The following is a 23,410-nucleotide window of genomic DNA, read 5'->3' as shown; positions in this document are numbered from 1 at the left end:
CCCTGCCCCCCTGTGCCTGGAGCCGTGGGGCCGGGCGTGCATTCAGTGCCAGGCACCTTTGGCCAGTCGGACTGCACCGTGCACCCCAGGCAGGGCTTGTCCAAAGGGGTGCCCCTCCCCCCATCTCTGCTGGACGATGGCCAGGGCACAGGCTCTGCTGTGACCCCCCCCAGCTGGCCTTCCCCCAGGGAAGAGGGGCGTTTTGTGACAGGCCCCCTCCCCACCGCAGGAGAACCTGGGATGCGACGATCCCTGTGACAGCCGGCTGCTCCCAGCCAACGCGTCCGTCCCCAGCCAGGCCGAAGTGGGGCTCTGCGGTGTGGTGGGCTGGGCCCCACTGGGAGCGATGCTGGATCCTGCCCTTAGAAGACGGCGTGGTGCTGGCCCCGTGCCCTGGCTGTCCTGTCGGCCATCACTGACCCGGGGCTTCTGTACCTGCCGCCGGCTATGCCAGCGAAGGGAGCCAGGCAGTCTGTGGGCCGGCACCCTCCACACCCACAGCAGGAGGGCGGGGGATTCTTTGGGGCTGGGCCAGTGACACTGGGGGGCAGAGGGCTCAAGTGCTCTCTAATCTGTGCTGCCCGGGCCCCTCTGTGGGGAGAGTCGCTGGCTCCTGCTACTGGGGGCCGCCCCCCCCAGGGCTGTGTCTAGCCTGGGGCAGTGTCACTAACCCGGACTTACAGCTGGGCTAGACGCAGGGCAGCACCTTTCAGTGCTGCCTGACCCAGCTCCGCCGGGGCTGCCCTGCAGGCACTTCCAGGGTCTGTGCTCCCCACCCCCCACCGGCCCCCGAAGGGGGGAGGTGCGGCTAAGTGGGGAGCTTGCCGTTCGTGGGGCCACGCAGACAGATCCCACATTTAACCAGTGCTGTCAGCCCCGTCGCTCTGGCCATACCCAGCTCTGATCCTTAACTGGGCAGCCGGAACATGGCATAAGGTCACTAGTAGATGGGGCATGGCATGGCCTTGGTGCCTGGCAGCCCCCAATCCCTGATCTGCCATTGGCCAGCTAGGCGACTTCAGGAAATTCATTGCACCACTATGTGCCTCAGTTTCCCCACCTACAAAATAGGAATAATATCAACCTCCTTTGTGCTCTGTAGGTACTCTGCATGACTGAGGGCAGAGCCTACTGGAGCTCTGAATCAAGCACTACGGCGGTTTGTCTGTGCCATGCTGCTGGCAGTGTTATCATCACGGCTGCCTGCTAATGGCCACTGCCGGATGTGTCTGAGAGAGGCAGGATGCGCCTGGCTGAACCAAACTCCCCCCTGCAGGGGCTGTTTCTTCCTGACCCCCGGCTGGCATGCCGCTTGCGCCCTGGAGCCTGCGGCTGGTGTGCCCTTGCAGTCTCATGCCAGTGCGGCTATGTATATTGCTGCCACGCCCGTTGGCTAGCTTGCCTGGCACTCGGCAGCTCCTGTTTAAATAATCACAATGATCTCGCTGGTAGTTTCTGGCCATGCGCTGCCCGGCGGGCCGAGTCCAGCCTGCGGCATGCCCGGCTGGCACTCAGAAATGGTGGGGCAGCGCGCACCAGAGGCTGGCCATGGGCACAGCTAATGGAGCTGGCAATCAGTGCCGGAGCTGGGCAGCTGAGAGCCCCATGAATCATTTCCAGTGTGTCAACCGGCTGCCCGCCCCTACCCTGTGCCTGGGAGATCTGCGCACTCACCCCCAGACGTGTCCTCGCCCCACCTGCCCCCCCGTGACAGGCATCGCAGGCGGGCGCTTGATACGCCGGGGCAGGAGGCAAAGAGCAAGCACCATCGATTCTGGCGGCTGAAGTGCCATATCAATAATTCAGCGAGGAGCAATGGGCCCTGGCGGGAGGAAGCAGGGGCCGGGGAGGAGCTGGCAGGGAGATAAAAGGCCGGGAAAGCCGCCTGTGTAATTGCGCCTCAAAGGAATATTAGATGAGCTGGCGGGATGATTAGCCTTGGCCCGGGGGGACCTGCTCCCTCCCCACCTGCGCCTGGCCAAGCTGAGGGTTAAGCTCTGAGCAGGCCCCCAGAAACCTCGACCCCCTTCACCCTGCTGCTGCTGCTTTTCCCCTGAGCTGCCCATTCGGGGAATGCCCGGGGCAGGGCGTAGTGCTGGCTCCAGGGGGCTGAGCTTGTGCGGGGGTTCCCAGGGCGCTGGGACATCCGGGGCTGGGGGGGTGACCCACGGAGCTGAGTCACTGAGCCCCGACAGGGTGCAGAGCAAAGCGGGGTAGCCACCAGCGCTGCCGAACCGGCCCAGGGAGCCATGGCCTGGCGAGCGAGAAGCAGGGCTGCCTGTTAGAGAAGGGATTGTCCATTTCAGTGCCAGCGCGGCTTTGCCCAGCAGGGATCGGCTGCTTCTCTCCCCCTGCCGTTCCTGTGCCTTGGGATGCACCTTCACATGGTGCCTGGGTTTCTCCTGCGGCCTGCGTGAAACTCCACAGGGCTCAGTGAGCTGCTCCTGCTCCTGGTGCACAGGGGGTCGAGGAAGGGCAGATCCAGGTGCTTTGGGGCAGCCCCCCACCCCATCTCACGTGCCACCTGCGGACCAGGGGAGGCAGCTCCCAGGGAAACCATCATCTTCTGCAAGCATCAAGTGGTGTTAAAATCTCCTCCTTGCAACCTGAGTCCTGGCTGCTGCTGCCAACGGCCCCCTTGGGGTGCGAGCAGCGCCTGGCGCAGCCGCTCGCCGGAGAGCCCGGTGGCACTGGAGAGCTGAGACCGGCTGCCAGCCCGGCACTATGCTCTGCCCCTGCGGCTGGCGGGCGAGGTGCCAACCAGCGCAGTCAATACAGGGAGCGGAACGGCGAGGAACAAGGCCGGGCCTGGAGCGAGGGCTCGGTGGTGATTCCCCGGAGACCCAGCTTTGATTTGTCTGAGCGCATCCTCCCCTCGAGGCGTCCTAGGCCCCGGCCCTGTGCTCCTGCCCCTGCGACTCCCTGGCCTGGGATGAGAACAGAGTGGTGCTATCGACCACCGTGGGTTCCTGCTGTCCAGCACGCTGCTTAGGCCTCAGCTGGAGTATCTGTGTCCAGCCCTGGGCACCACGTGTCAGGAAGGATGTGGACAAACTGGAGCGAGTCCAGAGAAGAGCAACACAAATGATGAAAGGGCTGGAAAACATGAGCTCTGAGGGAAGAGGGAAAGAATTGGGTTTGTTTAGTCTGGAGAAGAGAAGACCGAGCAGGGACCTGGGAACAGTTTTCAAGTACATAAAAGGTTTTTACAAGGAGGAGGGAGAATAATTGTTCTCATTAACCTCTGAGGACAGGACAAGAAGCAATGGGCTTAAGTTGCAGCAAGGGCAGTTTAGGTTGGACATTGGGAAAAACTTCCTGCCTGTCAGGCTGCTTAAGCACTGGAACAAATTGCCCAGGGAGGTTGTGGAGTCTCTGTCACTGGAGTTTTAAGGGCAGGTTGGACACACACCTGCCAGGGATGGTCTGGTTATTCTGTAGCTCTGCCTCGAGTGCTGGGGCCTGGACGCGTGACCTGCTGAGGTCCTTCCAGTCCCACGCGTCTGGGATTCTGTGGTTTTTAAGGTCAGAGCTGAAGCGGGTTTGCTCTCCCTGCACTGGGCACTCTCTGTGCAGATCAAATCCAGGATCGATGGTGACTCTGCGGCAGGATCAAAAGGGATTTTTAGATTAGATGGCTTAAAAAAATCACCTCAAAGAGACTTTCTAATCCGCCAGGCAGCCGGCTCTCAGTTGTGGTGCTCAGCTGCTTGCTCAGATGGGCTGGGCCTGGCCCTGGCCAATGCTTGGTGCAGACCTCAAGGAAAATGCAGGTGTAGGAAGCAGCAGTTGTTGCTGTTTGTAAATATGGTGCTTTCCCCTCTAAATGAATCCTGGGCCAGGCCCTCTGCCTGCTGCAAGGGGATGCTGTGCTCCGGAGGGGCCCCGTGTAACACGGCCACTCTGGCTGCTTGGGTCACCGAACACCACGTGACTTCATGCAGCGAGAATAGGGACATTAGCAAATCCTGGTCTAGCTGATCCCATCCTGCCTCCCTAAACTTCCCTGCAGTTTCAACTAGATGCAGCATCCTCCTTCACTTTAAACCCCAACTGCCACCCGCTGCTAAACAGCTGCTGCGTTCTGCCCCAGAGGTGGCTGCATTTCAGTGGTTCGTGAAGCGATTCTCCTCCAATGTCCTATCAAGACCCTCCCTGGCAGGCCCCCGTACCTAATGGAACAGTAACCCGCAGTCAGTCAAGGGCCACCAGCCAGGTTCCCGTGTGTAGTTCTCCCCATTTGGCTTGCAGCCGTTGGGTGTAGTCCTGGGTTTGCTGGACACATTTGTTCCAAGTTATCTTCCTTCACTGCAATCTCGGTTTGTGCTGCTCTGGGTTTGTCTCGTTCGTAGCCGCGCCCGTGGGGGCAGGAGCAGTGGGAATGGGGCTCGTCACTGAAGGACTGGGAGCAGCTGCTGGGGTGAAGGTTGCAGGACTGGGCCCATCCTCAACCCCTGTTGCAGTTGCTTTTCCAAAACATGGGCTGAAATCTTTCCAGCTCGAGCCGAGAAAGGCCGGGGAGAGTCAGGGCCCAGACCTCTCAGCCATGCTGAGAACAAAGAGTGGAGTAAATGCACTTTTCCCACTCGTGCAAAACCCTTGGCACCATCTCTTGGAGCAGCTGCATTGTCCAACCGCCGGGGTTTGGGAGCTGAAATTGGGCAGGACAATAGCCCTCAGCGAGGAGAAGGGCGGAAATCTGGCCCGGGTTTGACTGAGTTTCATGCTTTTGGAAATCAGGTCCCTGCCGGCAGGGGCGGCTCTCGTTTTTTTGTTGCCCCAAGGACGGCAGTCAGGCAGCCTTCAGCGGCTTACCTGCAGGAGGTCCGCTGGTTCCGCGGATTTGATGTACCCCCGCCGAATTGCCGCCAAATCCGCAGGACCTGACTGCCGCCCTCGCAGGGACCGGCAGGCCGCACCCCGCAGCTTGCCGCCCCAGGCACATGCTTGCTGAGTGGGGCGGGCAGGTAGCTGTGAGGGCGAGAGGTTGAGTCTGGGGCCAGCTGAGCATGTACTTTGTGGGGTGGGGTGGGGTGGGGTGGAAGTGGTTGACTTTGCCCTTCCTGGTGCTAATAGGCTAGCCGGTGCCCCCAGCGAGACTCTGTGCCCATGCCATGTGTCACGGAGTGTGGGGGAGTCCGGCCCTGCACCCCTCTTCCTGGGACCCACAGTGACTCTCAGCCAGCCAGTAAAACAGAAGGTTTATTGGACAACAGGAACACAGGTTACAGCAGAGCTTGCAGGCACAGTCAGGACCCCTCCACCGAGTCCTTCTGGGCTTTCAGGGTGCTTGGATCCTAGCTAGGATACCCTGAATTCCGCCCACACAGCCCCAAGCCCAAACTCAAACTGCTTCCCTCCTGCCACTCCCTTCCTTTGTTCCCCTTCCCGGGCCAAGGTGTTTGACCTTTCCCCTCCCTTACCTAGCTCAGGTTACAGGCCCTGGCATCGTCCATCTCCTAAAGTCCTCCCCTGCTCTCCCACTCCCCACACAGACAGTCCCTACTGCATCACATCTCTCCCCCCTTCGAGACTGAACTGAGCGGGGTCACTCTGCCCAGTGACCTGGGGAAGTTCAGGGCCCCCTCTCCGGGACAACGCATCCGCTGTCAGGTTGGCACTTCCCTTCACATGGACCACGTCCATGTCATAGTCCTGCAGGAGCAGGCTCCACCTCAGGAGCTTGGCGTTGGCTCCTTTCATCTGGTGCAGCCAGGTCAGGGGAGAGTGGTCGGTGTACACGGTGAAGTGTCGCCCAAAGAGATATGGCTCTAGCTTCTTAAGGGCCCACACCATGGCCAGGTATTCCTTCTCGATGGCCGCGTAGCTTTGTTCCCGGGGTAGCAGCTTCTTACTCAGGTACACGATGGGGTATCTCTCCCCCTTTTCATCCTCCTGCATTAACACTGCCCCCAGTCCCGTGTCTGAGGCATCAGTGAACACCATAAAGGGTTTGTCGAAATCTGGGTTTGCCAGAACTGGGCCACTAACCAGAGCCTCCTTCAGCGCCCAGAAAGCCTCCTGGCACTGCTCAGTCCAGATCACCTTGTCTGGCTTCCCCTTTTTGCACAGTTCAGTGATGGGGCCAGCTATGGCACTAAAGTGGGGCACGAACCTTCGATAGTACCCCGCCATCCCAATAAAGGCCTGGACCTGCTTTTTGGTTTGGGGAGCAGGCCAGTCTCTGATCACCTCCACCTTGGCTGGTTCCGGCTTCAGGCAGCTGCTCCCCACCCGATGGCCCAGGTAAGATACTTCAGCCATCCCCACCTTGCACTTCTCAGCCTTTACTGTTAACCCAGCCTTTCGGAGTCGGTCTAGGACTTGTTTAACCTGGGACATGTGGTCCTCCCAGGTCTGGCTGAAGACGCAGATGTCGTCAATATACGCCACGGCAAAACTCTCCATCCCCCTCAGTAGCTGATCCACCAGGCGCTGGAAGGTGGCCGGCGCTCCCTTGAGGCCGAAGGGCATGGTCAGAAACTCATAGAGCCCCAGAGGGGTGATAAAGGCCGATTTCAGCCTGGCATCTGCGTCCAGCGGCACTTGCCAGTAGCCTTTGGTAAGATCCATAGTGGTGAGGTACCGTGCACCTCCCATCTTGTCTAGGAGCTCGTCAGGCCTGGGCATGGGGTAGGCATCAGATACGGTGATGGCATTGAGCTTTCGATAGTCCACACAGAACCGGATTGACCCATCCTTCTTGGGGACTAGCACCACTGGCGAGGCCCAAGGGCTGGAAGACGGCTGGATCACCCCCAAAGCCAGCATGTTCCTGACCTCTCTTTCAAGATCCTGGGCAGTTTTACCAGTGACCCGAAAAGGGGAGCATCTTATAGGGGGGTGTGACCCGGTCTCCACCCGGTGGACAGTCAAATTAGTGCGTCCAGGCTGGTTGGAAAACAGCTGTCGGTACAGATGCAGCACCCCTCTGATCTCAGCGTGCTGGCCCGGGGTCAGTTGATCAGAGAGGGGAATCGCCTCCAGGGGGGAACCAGCTTTTGTCCCAGGGAATAGATCTACTAAGGGGTCATCTCCCTGCCCCTCCCAATGTCCACACACGGCCAACACCACATTCCCCCTGTCATAGTATGGTTTCATCATGTTCACATGGTACACCCGGCGGTGATGTGCCCGGTTTGACAGCTCCACCACATAGTTTACCTCATTCAGTTGCTTGATAACCTTGAAGGGCCCTTCCCAGGCGGCCTGGAGTTTGTTTCTCCTCACAGGGATGAGAACCATCACCTGATCCCCGGTGGCGAAGGCACGGGCTCGTGCTGTGCGGTCATACCAGACCTTCTGCCTCCTCTGGGCTCGGGCCAGATTCTCCCTGGCCAGGCCCATGAGCTCGGCCAGTCTTTCCCGGAAGGTCAGGACATACTCCACCACTGACTCTCCCTCGGGAGCGGCCTTCCCCTCCCATTCGTCCCTCATCAGGTCTAGGGGCCCCCTCACCCGCCTTCCATACAACAGTTCGAAAGGTGAAAACCCGGTAGATTCCTGGGGTACCTCCCTGTACGCAAACAGCAGGTGAGGTAAGTACTTGTCCCAATCTTGCGGGTGCTGGTTCATAAATGTTTTTAGCATCATCTTCAGCGTCCCGTTGAACCTTTCTACCAGCCCGTTGGACTGGGGGTGATACGCTGAGGCCCAGTTGTGCTGGACCCCACATTTCTGCCATAAGGACCGGAGCAGGGCCGACATGAATTTGGACCCCTGGTCTGTTAAGACCTCCTTGGGGAACCCCACCCGGCTGAAAATTGTCAGCAGCGCATCTGCCACTGTGTCTGCTTCGATAGAGGACAAGGCCACCGCCTCGGGGTAGCGAGTGGCAAAATCCACCACCACCAGGATGTATTTCTTCCCTGACCGGGTCGTCTTGCTGAGGGGTCCCACTGTGTCCATGGCCACCTTCTGGAAAGGTTCTTCTATGATGGGTAAAGGCCTCAAAGCCGCTTTCCCCTTGTCCCGGGCCTTCCCCACCCTCTGGCAGGGGTCACAGGATTGGCAGTACTGTCGGACATGGGTAAAGACCCCAGATCAGTAAAAGTTCTGTAGCAGCCTCTGCCTGGTGCGCCGGATTCCCTGGTGCCCTGCGAGAGGGATGTCATGGGCCAGGTACAACAGCTTGTGACGAAACTTCTGGGGAACCACCAGCTGCCTCCTGATCCCCCATGACTCTACTTCCCCTGGGGGAGCCCATTCTCGGTACAGGAACCCCTTCTCCCACAGGAACCTCTCGTTGCAACCTCTCCTCATGGTCTGTACCGCACTAAGGTCAGCCTGGTCCCTGTGCTTCCGCAAGGAGGGATCTTTCTGCAACTCGGCCTGGAACTCAGCAGCTGGGACAGGGATGGGGACCGGCTCTCTCTTGCTGGCTGGGTCTGAGGCCACAGCCTCTCTGGACCGTGCCCCTGAGCGTTCCCCGCTCCCTGGGTTAGGATCCTGCACCTCGGGTCGAGTACCTTCCCCGTTGTCGGGGAGCAGTGCCCTTTGCCGACTCTGACTACGAGTCACGACCAGGGCACTCTGGGTGTTACTAGGCCAGTCCTCAAGGTCCCCTCCCATTAACACGTCAGTGGGCAAATATCGGTGTACCCCCACATCCTTGGGGCCCTCCTTGGCCCCCCATTTCAGGTGTACCCTTGCCACGGGTACCTTGAATGGGGTCCCACCCACGCCCATCAGGGTCAGGTAGGTGTCGGGCACCATCCGATCTGAGGCCACCACCTCGGGCCGGGCCAGCGTCACCTCTGCGCCCGTGTCCCAGTACCCAGTGACCTTCCTCCCATCCACTTCCAGGGAAACAATGCACTCTTTCCGGAGGGGCAGCCCCGCGCCCACCCGGTAAACCAAAAACCCGGAGCCTGGAGCATCCACAGGTGGTATGTTGCCAGCCCCCCTTTCCTGGGAATGTAGCCCCTCCTCTGATTGGGTTTTTACCCAGTCCACCCTCTGCGGGTTGGGTCTGCTTGGTCTGTCCCTGAGCTTGGGGCACTGGGCCCGTATGTGACCTCGTTGGCCACAGCGATAGCAGCCCATATCTCGTGGGCCCCCTTGAGTGGGTCGGAGGGACCTGCCGCTGGATGTTCCCCTTTTGGGGGGGTTCTCCATAGGGTCCCTTTGGGGGGCCCCATGATGACTCTCTCTCTGCGTTGAGGCAGGCTTGCTCCTTCGAGACTCCTCCCTGCCATCCCCTGCCCGACTGTCCACAAATTGGTCAGCCAGCTGGCCTGCATGCTGCGGGTTCTCCGGCTTCTGGTCCATCAACCACAGCCTCAGGTCGGACGGGCACTGTTCGTACAGGTGCTCCAGTATGAATAGGTTAAGCAGGTCCTCTTTAGTTTGGGCCCCAGCTGTCCACTTGCGGGCATACCCCTGCGCCCGGTTGACCAGTTGTAGGTATGTGACCTCACGGGTTTTACGCTGGCTCCGGAACTTTTTCCGGTACATCTCAGGAGTCAGCCCAAACTCTCGTAGCAGGGCCTGTTTGAACAGTTCGTAGTCCCCTGCCTCCGCCCCTTTCAGTCGGCTGTACACCTCCACGGCTGTGGAGTCCAGTAAGGGGGTGAGAACTGCGATCCTGTCTGCAGGGTCAACCCTGTGCAGCTCGCAGGCATTCTCAAAGGCCCTCAGGAAGGTATCTATGTCCTCCCCCTCCTTACGCCGGGGCAGCAAGTGCTTATCAAAGCTCTTTGTAGGCTTGGGTCCCCCCTCACTCACCGCAGCCGGGGCCCCACTGCTCCTCAGCCGGGCCAGGTCCAGCTCATGTTTACGCTGTTTCTCCTTCTCCTCCCACTCACGCTGGCGCTGGTTCTCCTCATGTTTACGCTGTTTCTCCTTCTCCTCCAGCTCATATTTACGCTGGTTCTCCTCATGTTTACGCTGTTTCGCCTTCTCCTCCAGCTCTCGCCTCTTTAACTCGAGCTCTTCCCGTCTCAGCTCCCTTTCATATTCCAGCCGCATCCGCTCCACGGATGCCGAGCGTTGCCGGGAGGATCCCCTGCTGGGGGGTGAGCTTCGCCGGGCGGATCCCCTGCTGGCCGGGGGGGTCACGGTGCCCTCGGTATTCACTGGGCTCCTCCCCGCCCTTCCCCTACGCCTAGGAAGGGGGAGTCTCGGGAAGCCCTCGTCCGCCGGCTGACCACTCCCAACGGGGACAGACACTGGTGCCTGCGCTGCATCTGCTCGGCTGCTTCCCTCAGAGACAGGGCTCTGTTCATTCATGCGGTCTCCCTGCTCCAGCTGGGCAATCAGCTGGTCCTTGGTGCGTCTCCCTGGGCGCAACCCCCTCTGCTTGCACAGCTCCACCAGGTCACACTTGTGCCGCTTGGCATACATCTTCCTGCTGGCCACTCACAGGCCGGGGTGCTCGCCGCTCCCCACGGTTTCCAGGGGGACCCCTAGTGCACCAGCCCTTCGTGAGGTCACCACCTCTCTGCCAGGGTCGAGCTGCCAACTCCTTCGCCCCTGGGACCGCTCGCTGCAATCCCCCGGGGGACCCTGTTACTGCAAAGTCCTTCTCACTGGGCACACACTCCCAGGGGTTAACCACCCCTTCGTTTTACTGCTCCCCAGTCACTTACTGCAGGAAGCGCCGTCCACGGGGTGCAGTATCTCCCGCCGCTGCCACCAGTTGTCACGGAGTGTGGGGGAGTCCGGCCCTGCACCCCTCTTCCTGGGACCCACAATGACTCTCAGCCAGCCAGTAAAACAGAAGGTTTATTGGACAACAGGAACACAGGTTACAGCAGAGCTTGCAGGCACAGTCAGGACCCCTCCACCGAGTCCTTCTGGGCTTTCAGGGTGCTTGGATCCTAGCTAGGATACCCTGAATTCCGCCCACACAGCCCCCAGCCCAAACTCAAACTGCTTCCCTCCTGCCACTCCCTTCCTTTGTCCCCTTCCCGGGCAAAGGTGTTGACCTTTCCCCTCCCTTACCTAGCTCAGGTTACAGGCCCTGGCATCGTCCATCCCCTAAAGTCCTCCCCTGCTCTCCCACTCCCCACACAGACAGTCCCTACTGCATCACACCATGCTGAGCAGCACGCTCCTACTGCCACGCCCAGGCAGCCAGCCCTGTAATTGGCATTGGGGGTGGGGACGGGGCGGCTCCAGGCACCAGCGCTCCAAGCGTATGCCTGGGATGGCAAGCCGCCAGGGGCAGCCTGCCGGTTGCTGTGAGGGTGGCAGTCAGGCTGCCTTTGCTGTGGCAGGTCCGCTGGTCCCACGGTTTCAGCAGCAATTCGGCAGTGGGTACGCCAAAGGCATGGGACCGATGGACCTCCCGCAGGCAAGCCACCGAAAGCCACCTGACTGCCGTGCTTGGGGTGGCAAAATATATAGAGCCGTCCCTGGGTGGGGAGGTGTAGGAGAAGGGAAAGAAGCCCTGGGGATCCCCACCTCTGGCAGCCGACTCTCCAGCCGGAAAGGTCGGGGGGGGCACGCGTGTCTCCTGGGAGCGCAGCAGAGGAGCGATAGCTACAGACAAAGGCAACGGTTGGGGTCTGGTGCAGTGTCCGGCGGTGAAGTGGTTAAATAGCAGAGGGGTGGGCTGGGACTGGTGGCAGGACATGTGTGTCAGGCCCCTGTTTTCAGATGGCGGAGGAGTGACCGCAGGGACTGAGCGCGGTGCTGTGGGGGGTCGGCGCCGATACCCCGGTAAATCAGGACTGCATTAGGAGTATGAGTCTATGAGTGGGCTGCTTACTAGGAACTGGGGAGGGTCTAAGCCCAGTGGTCTCAAACACGTGGCCCATGGAGTTATTTCCTGCCTCCCACCATAGGCGCCAGCTCCACCGGCAGCCAAGGTCCCTCTCCCCCCCGAACGCACCTTGTCCCCGCTCCTCTGCCCACCTCCCAGCGCTTCCTGCCGCCAAACAGCTGTTCGGTGGCACTTAGGACTTTCCGGAGGGAGTGGGGAGTAGTGGGGAGGCGGCGGCGAAGGGGCGGGGCTTGGGCGGGGATTTGGGGAAGGGTGGGGCAGGGGCGGGGTCTCATGGACCAGACGAGCAGTCTGAAGTCCGAAGTTCAGCATGTCAGATTCTTTGCTGGGAGAAGCTGGGAAGCATGTTTGTGAAAAGTGCATGGCCGGCTCCAGGCCCCAGCGCAGCAGGCGGGTGCTTGGGGCGGCCAGGGGGAAGGGGCGACGGGTCCCTCAGTCCCTCTCGGAGGGAAGGACCTGCCGCCGAATTGCCGCTGAAGAATGAAATGGCAGCAGTAGAGCTGCTGCTGAAGTGTCACCAATCACATTTGTTGTTTAATTTTTTTTTTTTTTTTGTCGCTTGGGGCGGCAAAAACGCTGGAGCCGGCCCTGTAAAAGTGGCAACATATTTTGTATGAATAGTCACTTTAGAAAGTTCCTGCCATTACCGCTGTGCTGATAGATGGTTAGTGTAGATCATCGTCTGTGTTCCTGACCACATAAGGGAGAGTTACAGGTGTTTGTATTTTATTAAAACCCCTCTTCGCATTACAGGCTTTAAAAAGTTAATACACAGACTTTTAATGGCATCCGATATTATTCTTCATGTTTGACTGCACTTTTGTATCGTTGTACGAAAAGGTGTCAGGCATGCAGCCCTCGGGCCAATGTACTAGTCCTCACATGGCCCTCGTGGTGATTTGAGTTTGAGACCCCTGGTCTAACCCAAAAGCCCAAGGGACCCAGCCCTCCCATGGGGGACAGGCTCCTGGAGGGTGGGCCAGGCTCCCTGGCTATTCATCTCTCTGCCCATGCTCAGGGGGATGGGGTTGTGGGGCTGTATGGGGGCTGCCTGGGGAAGCAGCTGACCTAACCCCGTTACTCCAACAGTCCTTCTCGCTGGTGTCGCATTCCCAGAGGTTAACTGCCCCCTGAAACCGTCCCTCTCTGAGCCTTCAACACGCCTGGTCCTCATTATCCCCCCTTTGTTTTACTGCTCCCCAGTCACTTACTGCAAGCAGCGCCATTCATGGGGTGCAGTACATCCCACCTCTGCCACCAGTTGTCACGGAGTCCCCGGGCAATACTCTGGAACTGCTCCCCACAAAGCCAGTCAGGACTTTGGGGAGCCTCCTCTCCCTTTGAGCAGACTTGTTCAGGGTAAGAAGCTCACACGTCTTCACCACCTGGGTCTCTCCTTGGAGCATTCAGCATCCTCTGCCCCTCCGTGCGCTTCCCACAGTGAGCCCGCCCCAGCGGGGTCCTGGAGAAGCCACAGGGTCCTGCACCCCCACTTTGCAGTCAGACGTGACTCTTAGCCAGCCAGTAACACAGAGGTTTATTCAATGACAGGAACAGGGTCTAAAACAGAGCTTGTAGGTACAGAGAACCAGACCCCTCAGTCGGGTCCATTCTGGGGGGCAGTGAACCAGACCCCCCACGTCTGCACTTCACTCCTCGTCCCCAGCCAGCTCCAGACTAACAACCCCCTCCAGCCCCTCCTCTCTGCTCAGTTCCTTTCCCAGGCCAGGAGGTCACCTGATCCCTTTGTCTCCAACACCTTCAGCTGGCACCTTTGCAGGGGAGGGGCCCAGGCCATCAGTTGCTAGGAGACAGAGTGTCAGGCATTTAGGTGCACTGGCCCTTTGCTCTGCCAGATACTTAAGAACTGCCATGGGGACACTGAGGCACAACACAGTATTCAGAGAAAACATTAAGAACATTCCTAGTTCGCTACATCGAGTGATGAAGATGGAGCTGGGTCTGTAAGAGACCTGACGAGGCGGAACGGCCTTGGGAAGTTGTATTTGGAATTAGACGTATCTCTGCTCCTCTCCCTTTGCTAGCACCCTTCTGCCGACGAGGATGGAGTTAGTGAGTCAGTCAAGTCAACGCAGCTTCAATGTATAAGAAAATAAGAACGGCCAGACTGGGTCAGACCAAAGGTCCATCTAGCCCAGCATCCTGTGTTCTGACTGTGGCCAATGCCAGGTGCCCCAGAGGGAATGAACAGAACAGGGAATCATCCAGTGATCCATCCCGTCTCCCATTCCCAGCTTCTGGCAGACAGAGGCTAGGGACACCATCCCTGCCCAGCCTGGCTAAAAGCCACTGATGGATCTGCCATCCAGGAACTTACCTAGTTCCATTTTGAACCCTGTTACAGTCTTGGCCTTCACAACATCCTCTGGCAAGGAGTTCCACAGGTTGACTGTGCGTTGGGTGAAGAAATACTTCCTTTTGTTTGTTTTAACCCTGCTGCCTATTCATGTCATTTGGTGACCCCTAGTTCTTGTGTTATGAAAAGGAGTAAATAACACTCTTGCATTCACTTCCTCCACACCAGTCATGATTTTAAACACTTCTATCCTATCCCCTCTTAGCCGTCTCTTTTCCAAGCTGAAAAGTCTCAGCCGTATTAATCTCTCCACATACAGCAAACTGCTCCATGCGCATCAGGACATCGTCTGCCTGTAGGATCTGAAGTTAAACACCTCGCAGTCTTTAACATATTTATGCTCCCAACGCCTGTGAGACAGGGGACTACAGATCCTCATGTTACTGCTGGGGAATGTGAGGCACCAGCCCGCTAAGTGACGTCCCCGAGGTCACTCAGGGTGTCTGTGACAGAGCGGGGAGTGCCCTACCCAGTTGGCCATGCTTCCTCTCCCTGGTATTTCCTCTTTGCTCACTAGCGCCCTCCTGTGATGTGTCTGATACTGGCTACTAGCAATTCCTGTAAGGGAAGAAGTGTCAGAAGAGACCAAGCCACCTGTTGCTTGCTGGGTTTTGTGCATAACACGAGGCTTGGTGGCTTGTATGTAACACAGAGGGTCCCGAGAATTGTGAGCCGAGATTTCAGTAGCGAACTGGAATCTCCGTTGCAATTTGTGCCCTTCTCTCTGCTGTGCTCTGCTGTGCAGTATGACATCTGGGGGCCGCAGGTGTCCAGCTTCGGGCTGCGAGGTGCTTAGCTCTCCGCAGGAGGTGTCAGCGGGTGAAAGGGGAAAACTCTCCCGTTAGAACATGCGTAGCTGCCGGGAGCGGGGTGGGGCATTTGGGAGGTGGCACTCGGCTCTGTGTCAGATACTGAAACCCCCGTGTGGCGTCAGACGTACGGGGGGCTCGGAGGTGCCGCAGAGCAGATGCAGCATGAAATCAAGATTCTGCTCACTGGTGGTCATGAAAATCCCTGCGGCATTCAGTGCCCCCTCCAACCCAGTCCCAGGCCCGATCCAAATCCAACTGGGGGTGGCTACCTCCTGTCACCCAAACATACAGGTCAGTTTAAAAAGAAATCTTCACCTTCTGGCCTCAGTGGTTGTGCGGTGTTGCTGTGCGCTGTTAAGGAGTTGTCGTGTGCCACCCCAGAGGTGGTTGCATTTCAGCAGTGGGCTCCGTAATTCCTTTGTACAGGTTTGACTCTTGCAGGCTGAATGGTGGTATTAGTAGAGTTAGATAGCCCAGCAGAAAGGTTTCTTAAATGCAGCCTCTGTGGGCACATGCAACCACCAGAGGTTTTTCTTGCGGCCGCAGCCTCCTGGGCTGTGGCGGAGGTGGGGGCAAAGCAGTCGCCCCTTCCTTGGGGCCACCAGTAGGAGTTGGGCCCTGCCCCCCCTGGAGCCACAAACACCAGAGGAGCAGGCAGCCCGGGAGTTCCCTCCTTTCCCAGGGGTCGGGGGCTCGGGCTTCCAGCTTCAGCCCTGGGGTGTTGGGTGGCAGGCTCCAGCCATGGGGCTTTGGGCTCTGGCCCCGGGCTCACCACCCTCCCCCATTGCCTCTGGCCCCCGCTGCCTCCCCCTGCCCTCTGTTGCCCCTGGCCCCCACTCAGGGCCGGTGCAAGGATATTTTGCGCCCTAGGCGAAACTTCCACCTTGCGCCCTCTGCCCCCACCCCTCCCCCCAGAGCATTGCTTATTATAAACTTTCAAAAAGGAATACTGCATAATGTGGCATTGTTCATTAGAATTAATACATATTCGGCTTGAAAATGTATTAATTTCATTATTTAGCCTACATATTTAATGAAAATAATTGAATAACCTGACAGAGTGTGGGGCTGGCTGGCTCTGGGCAGGGCAGGGGATGCGAAGCTGGTTGGAGATGGGGTGTGGGGTTGGCTGGAGAGAGGGGGTGCGGGACTGGCTGCGTGCAGGGCAGGGGGTGTGGGGCCAGCTGCAGGCAGGGCAGGGGCTGCAGCAGGGGCTGGATGGAGACAGGTGGTGTGGGGCTGGCTATGGACAGGGCAAGGAGTGCAGCAGGGGCTGGCTGCATGCAGGGCAGGGAGTGAGGGGCTGGCTGTGGGCAGGGCAGGAGGTGTGGGGCTGGCAGTGGGCAGGGCAGGAGGTGTGGGGCTGGCAGTGGGCAGGGCAGGAGGTGTGGGGCTGGCTGCAGGCAGGTGCAGCAGGGGCTGGCTGCGGGCAGGGCAGGGGGTGCGGGGCTGGCTGGATACAGGGGTGTGGGGCTGGCTAGAGACAGGGCAGGGGGTGAGGCTGGCTGTGGGCAGGGCAGGGGGTGCAGCAGGAGTGGCCACGGGTAGGGCAGGGGGTGAGGGGCTGACTGGAGGCAGGGCAGGGGGTGTGGGGCTGACTGGAGGCAGGACAGGGGGTGAGGGGCTGGCTGGATACAGGGGTGAGGGGCTGGCTGGAGGCAGGGGAAGGGGTGAGGGGCTGGCTGGAGGCAGGGCAGGGGATGAGGGGTTGGCTGCAGTCAGGACGGGGTGTGGGGCTGGTTGTAGGCAGGGGGTGAGGGGCTGGCTGGATACAGGGGTGTAGGGCTGGCTGGATACAGGGATGAGGGGCTGGCTGGAGGCAGGACAGGGGAGTCAGCTGCCATGGCTGGAGCTGGAGCACAAAGAGCAGCTGCAGAAGGATGAGCTGTTGGACAGAAGCTTCTGTGAGGAACCGGCTCTGTCCCATGGAGAGGTCCCACTGCGGGATCTGCATTTTAAATAGCAGTGGGGACGCCCCTGCAGCCCCTTGCCCTCTCAGCCTCCTGGGCACTGGCTCTCTGCGGCTCACTCCCTAGGGGCTCAGCCCTGCTCCTCTTGCCCCCAGTCCCTCATTAGGCCTGGGGGCACGGAAAGCATGCAGCATATCTTTGTACTGTGTTAATGACTCCTGAACTGGTGGGGGCTATGTCTAATTGCTGCCACTATCTCTTTCTTTGCTGGGCAATTAGATGACAATTAACTTGGAATAGCCCAGAGGGGTCAGAGCAGAGAAGGAGGGAGGAGAGACCTTTAGGTTTCAGTTCTGTGCAAAGCTGGTTAACTTTTCTTTTCAGCTGCCTATAAACAAACCTAGTAGAGGAAAGAGTTTCTTCCCCACATCCCCTCCCCCCAAAAATCAGTTATGATTTTAATGGATCCAGAAGCAAAATTATTCTGTAATCAAAAGACAAGTTTCCTGCTTTCCCTTCCACAAAGATCTATTTCCAACCCAGGTAACTTATTATTTATTATCTGCAGTAACTATGTTCTCACGTTGGAATGATACACTGTAGTGGTGTCGGAGTTCTTTGGAAATCCCTCAGCTCTTTTGCGGTGTTGGGAGTGAATGCTAGACCCTCAGTTCATTACTTTTACCTTACTTCACGTGCCCATCTTTTGGTCATTAATTTTTGAAGTTAAATTAGATTTTCAAAACCCAGCTTTAAAATGATGTTCATGCCGACAATTGCAATTTAATTGTCTAAACGGGGAAATTGATGCCTTGAAATTATGGGATCTAATTTTAAAATTGTATTAAAAATCTGGCATTATAAAGGGGAAATATTTTAAAAGGTTTATCCAGCATCCCCATTACTGTTACCCAGGATTCTGCTTCAAGCAGTGACACAGGAGGGAGAGGGCAGTGGACAGGTTAGTGTTCAGTGGTACTTCAAACAAAAGGACATTTACTCTTAAATTATTTCGTTGATGCCTAATTGAGGATCTAATAGCATGTATCAAGTACATCCAAACGTCGCAGAATAAGCTTGTTAGCGTTTCTAAGGGGGACCCTGACCATTCCGAACAGTGCTAAGTGGTGCCGCGGGCGCTCGTGCAGGCAGGACTGCGGCAGCTCAGACTCCCTCTCTGTCCCAGCAGCAACGGCTGCTCAACCATTTAAAAAAAATTGGGGGGCGCTTTTTGGTGCCCTCAAATCTCGGCGCCCTAGGCAACCGCCTAGTCTGCCTAAATGGTTGCACCGGCCCTGCCCCCACTGCCTCCCTCCCACCTCTCCATTCAGGGCTCAGTTTGTCCCCTGGCTTGCCAGGGCTGAGTACGTCTGCTGTGAAAAGCAAAATTTACAAACACAGATACCAGTTTTCACCGCCGCAGACTCACTAGCCAGCAAGTCTAAACAAAGAACCCAGCAGCCAACCCCCCCAAACAACAACAACAACAAAGACAAGAAGGTGCAAAGCGCCTTGTTTGCGTCTCTAGTCTGTTCGGTCCGGCAGAGAACAGAGCCGCCTGTACCTGCTTTTTATTGTTGAGTCTGCAGAACAAGGACCCCACATGAATCAATGGCACTGACCTGGGCGTGTCTGGGTGCAGATTTATTTGCTTTTTCTAAAGTTGATTCAGTAATTTAGGAGAAATTCTCAGAGCGGCCACCGGCCAGAGTTGGTGGCCACACTCTAAGGCCACTGAAACATTTCTTGTGAGAACCCCGTGGGGTACATTCTCTCTCCGAAGCCACAGGGATGGCTTTCCAGGAACAAGCAGCTTCCTTATTGCAGGAAGCGTTAGCTTGTGCCCAGCATTGTACGTTGCAAAGTGCGCACCTCCCTGCCCTCCATTAGCATGGAAAACAGCTGGAGGATGTTTGATTTTTCTCCCCAGGAATCCAGTGGGATTTCACCGGGTCTAGAGGGCTGGCACGTGACCCTAAAGTGCTTCCCCCGCTTCCGCGTCCTAAGTGCTCTCTGATCAGCATAGCTCCCTGCAGCCACCAGCGCCGGGTGCGGACGGGTCTGACTCCAGCTGCTCACCCGTGGCTCTGAGTGGGCAGCTTCCTGGCTCACCCCACGCCACCCAGCAGCCGTCCTTGGCGCAGCTGCCCGGCAGCGCTGTGTTGCGAGTTCTCTATGGCAAAGGAGCATGTTTAGTCCGGACTCCTGGGTTCGCTCTGCCACTCTGTGACCTTGGGGGAATTATGGACACTGAAAGGAACGATGATGCTTTTAACTGAGGCAACATGCAATGTCGGCTAGCAGGAAAAACCTCTGTGCTTCTCTCCCCGAGGCTGCCTGCTGGGACGGGTTCCCAGGGTACCTAGCTGTGATTTGCAAAGGACTTTGGGCCGGGAGGGTGCTGAACGAGGTGGCGTGAGCAGGTCGGTGACTCCTCCGTGCCTCTGGGGCCCCAGGGCGAACCCACCCTGACCCACAGGCTCTCAGTAGAGCTGGGCAAAATTTTTCAGACCAAAACGGCAGATTTGGCCCCACCCAAAACATTTTGCAAATTTGTGTCTTTTTCACTGAATCGTCCCGTGCAAAGCACCGGATGTGGCACACGACGGATTTCATTGTCCCTGCTAAAGGGGAGCCTGGCCTAGCCCTGCAGAGCTCCCCGGCCTCCCTTGGCAGCTTATGCCCGTTCTGAGCGGGTCCTGTGTCATTTCCCCCCCAGATCTGTAACCCAGGAGTTCCCCACCGCAGCTGACTTAACCCCAGCTATGGCTCGTTCGATCGCCACTGGCTAACCAGGGAATTATTTGCCCTGGCTGGAGCAATGGTGCTGGAGTGGGTGGGAACTGGAAAGGTCCCCCCCATAATCCCCCCCCAATCACCGTAGCGGGTCGATCTCCACCTTTCCTCCAGACCAAGCTGATGCTGCCCAGGGCCCTTGATGGCTGCACTGGCCGAGTTCCTCTCTGCTCTGGAAACACACCCGGACAGAGTCCCTGAGGCCCTGCTCTGCAGGTGCTGGGGGGGTCCGGGCTGAGGGACCAGAGAGGCTGGGAGAGCTGAGCTGAGCTGAGGACGATGAGCCAGGGACAGGGCACAGGTGGGAGGGTGATTGCCCTCAGGGTGATGGGTGATGAACCAGGTGCTGGTGGGTCTGAGAGGGGAGAAGGGGGGGTGGACGGCAAGGGGATGGGGGGGATTGGGCATCAGCAGTGTAAAAGTGGCAGCTGGATTTAACTCCTATCACATCCCACCCTTAGAGGAGACGTGAAGGGGGCACGGTCACGGCCCGGGCACCCCAGAGAGAAGCAGCCGGTTCATGGAGTCAGAGCCAGGGAGGGGGAGCTGCAGGCCCTGGCATCGTGACCGAGCTGCTCGGGGGCCATGCAGTCGAATGCAGCCCTGGGAGCGGGGAAGCCGGGTCGGGAGGGTGGTGGGGTCAGTGCAGTGCAGGATGCACCAAGTGCCTGGGGGGCAGTCGGCTTCTGGGTGCCACGGGCCCCAGGTTGCGATGGTGCGGAGCGGCACGGGGGCGACAGTAACGGAGATTGTACAGGGCACTAGCCACCGAGCACTGGGGGCTCAGGGGAGCCAGATCTGAGCCCCATCAAGGTGTTCCAGGGCAGAGGCATTGCGCGCCATTTCAGCCCAGTGGTTTGTCTACTGTAGGGCCTTTTGGAGCAGGGAGAGCCGTGTGCTGGCTTGGTATTGTAGCGGGGGCTGGTGTATGTGCCTGGTCTCTGCACACTGGCTTGTTGTCGTAGGGTGGGTCTGGGGCTCTGGTTTGTTTTCGTAGGGTCCCTTTTGAGGGCTGAATTCCTTGCTGCGAGCTGGTTCCTCACATGCATGCGGCCCAGTGCTGAGCAGCTGCTGCACCCGTTGACATCATTGGGTGTTGGAGATCCTCAATGCGCAGGCCAGGCTGGGATGTGCCGAGTCCGGGGAGGGCCCTGGGGCCCCAGCCAGGCCACTTAGCACCTGTCCAGCTGGCTTGGCATTCGGCTGGGTGTGAAGCGGCCGATCCTGGGGGTGCAACCAACTCAGGAGCAGGCGTGGGGACGGCCCAGAGCCGCGCTGCAGCGGGAATGGCGATTACCTCGTAACAATGGGATCCCAGCCTGGACCCGCTCCCTTTCCAGGCTGATAAGGAGAGCGAACTCCTGCGCTGGGATCTCCCTGATCAGGATCGTGCTGTGCTGCTCACACAGATGCTGCGCCAGCAGGCGGAGAGTAGCCAGGACTATGCACCAATCTATGGACGATGCAGCCCGGTAACCTGCAGCCTGTTCGTACTGAAGGCACAGTCTGAAATCCACCCGGCTCCCAGCCTGGGTTCAGCTCCCACCAACAGGTCACTGATTACTGGCTCTTGTCACGGGACCCCCTCCACTCCCACAGCCCTCAGAGCGCCCACCAGATCCAGGTACTGGCAGAGATCAACAGCAGGTCACCAGTAGGGAACCACTCACCAGCTCCACCAACGAACCGGCTGGTTAGAAGGGACAGGGTGCTGCCCGGATTCAGCCACGCACAGCGGCCCGCTCTGCAGATCTTGGCGTCCGTGCTTCGTTCCTCATGTGCACTGGGATTGCTTTTCCGATCCCGGAGTCAGACTCCTTCTGACCAGCGCTGGGAGGTTCTGTTTCCCTCTGGGCATCGGCCGGGCTGCAGGCTCGTGCGCTCGCTCGTGTGTCTGTTTCTTGCAAAACCTCTGAGCTCTTGGGCAGGAAGTGACAGGCTGGTTAACCCCACAGGCTTCCCAGTGGCACTGAAATCCTCCCTGAGCCGTCTCTGTTTGCACGCCTGGGGCTGGCTATTTGATAGGTTTAATGGGTCGTGGTGAGGGGGGAAGCAGGCCGCGTGTGCAGGGTGTGACGTGGGCTTCGGCTGCTGACCCCGTGTAGGGGTGAGGCATCAGTGGTGGGTAGGGTCCCTTTGAATCATTGGAGAGTCCCCCCATGGGCCTCCTGCCGTCTGCTGCAGACGCTAACAGAGCCACCGCGGGGCTTTGGGTGCTGGCGTATGGATAATACACGGGGTATTTGGAACCCGGCTGGGCCCCTCTGCTTTCCTCGTGGCCTCCGTGTTGTGCAGAGAGAAAAGACACAACCCCCAACGGGCCCATCCAGCCCAAAGGTCCCACAGAGGTGAGAGAGCAAAACCAGGACAGCAAAAACCAACCCAACCCCAACAGCCGCCCTCCCCTCCGTCGTTAAGCTGCATGTGCTGAAATCAGCCCACTCCCTCCTCGCGGCCCCCTGGAACCAGCCCTGTTCGATTTCCAGCCTTACGAAATGTCCGTGTGTTTTGTTTCTTCTTCTTTATTTTTACAAACTAAAGTGTAACTTGCACCCGACTTGACCTGCTGCACGTGCATTTACCTGCTGCCTTTGTGAGTTCAACCGGAGTTTCTTCTCTGTTGCATCTTTCTGTGTGTGTGATGGTTCCTCTGTCTCTCCCTCCCGCCCCTCCTTCCTGGATGTCCTGCCCCCGCACGCAGGGCGCTGCACAACCATTCTGCGTTGCATTGCTTGGGTCGAATCCCCGCAGCCCTGCTCAAGAACTGCTGAGAACAGGGCACAGAACCAGCCCGGGGACACCTGAAGGGTGAAATGCGCCGCTCTGCCTACTACAAGGCCGAGGCATTAGCATGGGGCACACGCCTTTTCGGTTTGTCGTGCTGACCCTCTGGTGAATTTCACCTTCACGCTGCAGCGTCCCTTCCCCCTGCACGTTAAAGCCCTCAAAAAGGAGCTGTGTTGAGTTAGCATCTCATTACTCATCAGATCTGCCCCCGCAAGACAAAGACATGAATCGTCTGTCCAAGCACGGAGACAGCACCAGGGAGGCGAGCTGGCTTCGCTTCAGGTTGGCTCGCGCCAGTTTAGAAGCACCAGACACAAGCCAGGAAAGACCCAGCTTATGTTTCAGATCTCAGGGGTCTTTGCAGGGCTGGTAATTTAATCTGGAAGAAACTAACTAGGACTGGTTGACAATTGGTTTTGTCCGAGGGGTTCTTTTAGGTTATGATTTTTTGAATGAAAAGTGACTTTATGAATAATATAAAACTTTCCCACCCAATATTTACATTGTGTGAAATTTCCTCCTTTTTTGGTCTGAAATTGGAAACAGAAAAAAATCATTTAGAATCAAAATCAGCTTTGGGGTGTTTTCTTCTCCCTCCCCCCTTTTCTTCCACTAGCACACGGGGCTGGAAGAGAGGAAGTGGGAAACTCCCCAGGTGACCCATTCTTGGTTCAGTTGTGTTTGGAACCGGTTCACTGAGAAATCAGAAAATTCAGGAAAAAAAACATTTTTTTAATTAAATGAAAATTTGTTGCTTGCAGTTTTCCCAAGAAATAAGATAAACCTGAGCCATGACCCCAGAGCCCCATGTTCCCATCGCCACATGGCCGTGTCGAATTTCAGGGTTCGCCCTACCTCCCCCGCCCCGGATCTCAGCAGTCCTAGAGTTCAGGGATCCCTGAGCCCTGTCACCCTGCACTGTAGCAGCATCTGGAGCCCAGGGACCCAGCCTGAGCCCAAATGCTGACCCTCTCCCACCAGAACAGCTGCCATGCTGGGA

At 58.0% G+C, this 23,410-nt stretch overlaps 1 protein-coding gene across 4 annotated transcripts in view; it reads left to right on the top strand.

Moving 5' to 3' along the window:
• KCNIP2 (potassium voltage-gated channel interacting protein 2) overlaps positions 1-23,410 on the top strand; it is a 134,568-nt gene that overhangs the window by 88,880 nt on the left and 22,278 nt on the right. The window lies entirely within an intron of this gene.

The sequence above is a fragment of the Gopherus flavomarginatus genome, chromosome 6, assembly GCF_025201925.1.
Source record: "Gopherus flavomarginatus isolate rGopFla2 chromosome 6, rGopFla2.mat.asm, whole genome shotgun sequence".
Lineage (NCBI taxonomy): Eukaryota > Metazoa > Chordata > Testudines > Testudinidae > Gopherus > Gopherus flavomarginatus.
Note: the sequence above shows the minus strand (reverse complement) of the source record. Positions and strands in the feature narration are given on the sequence as shown.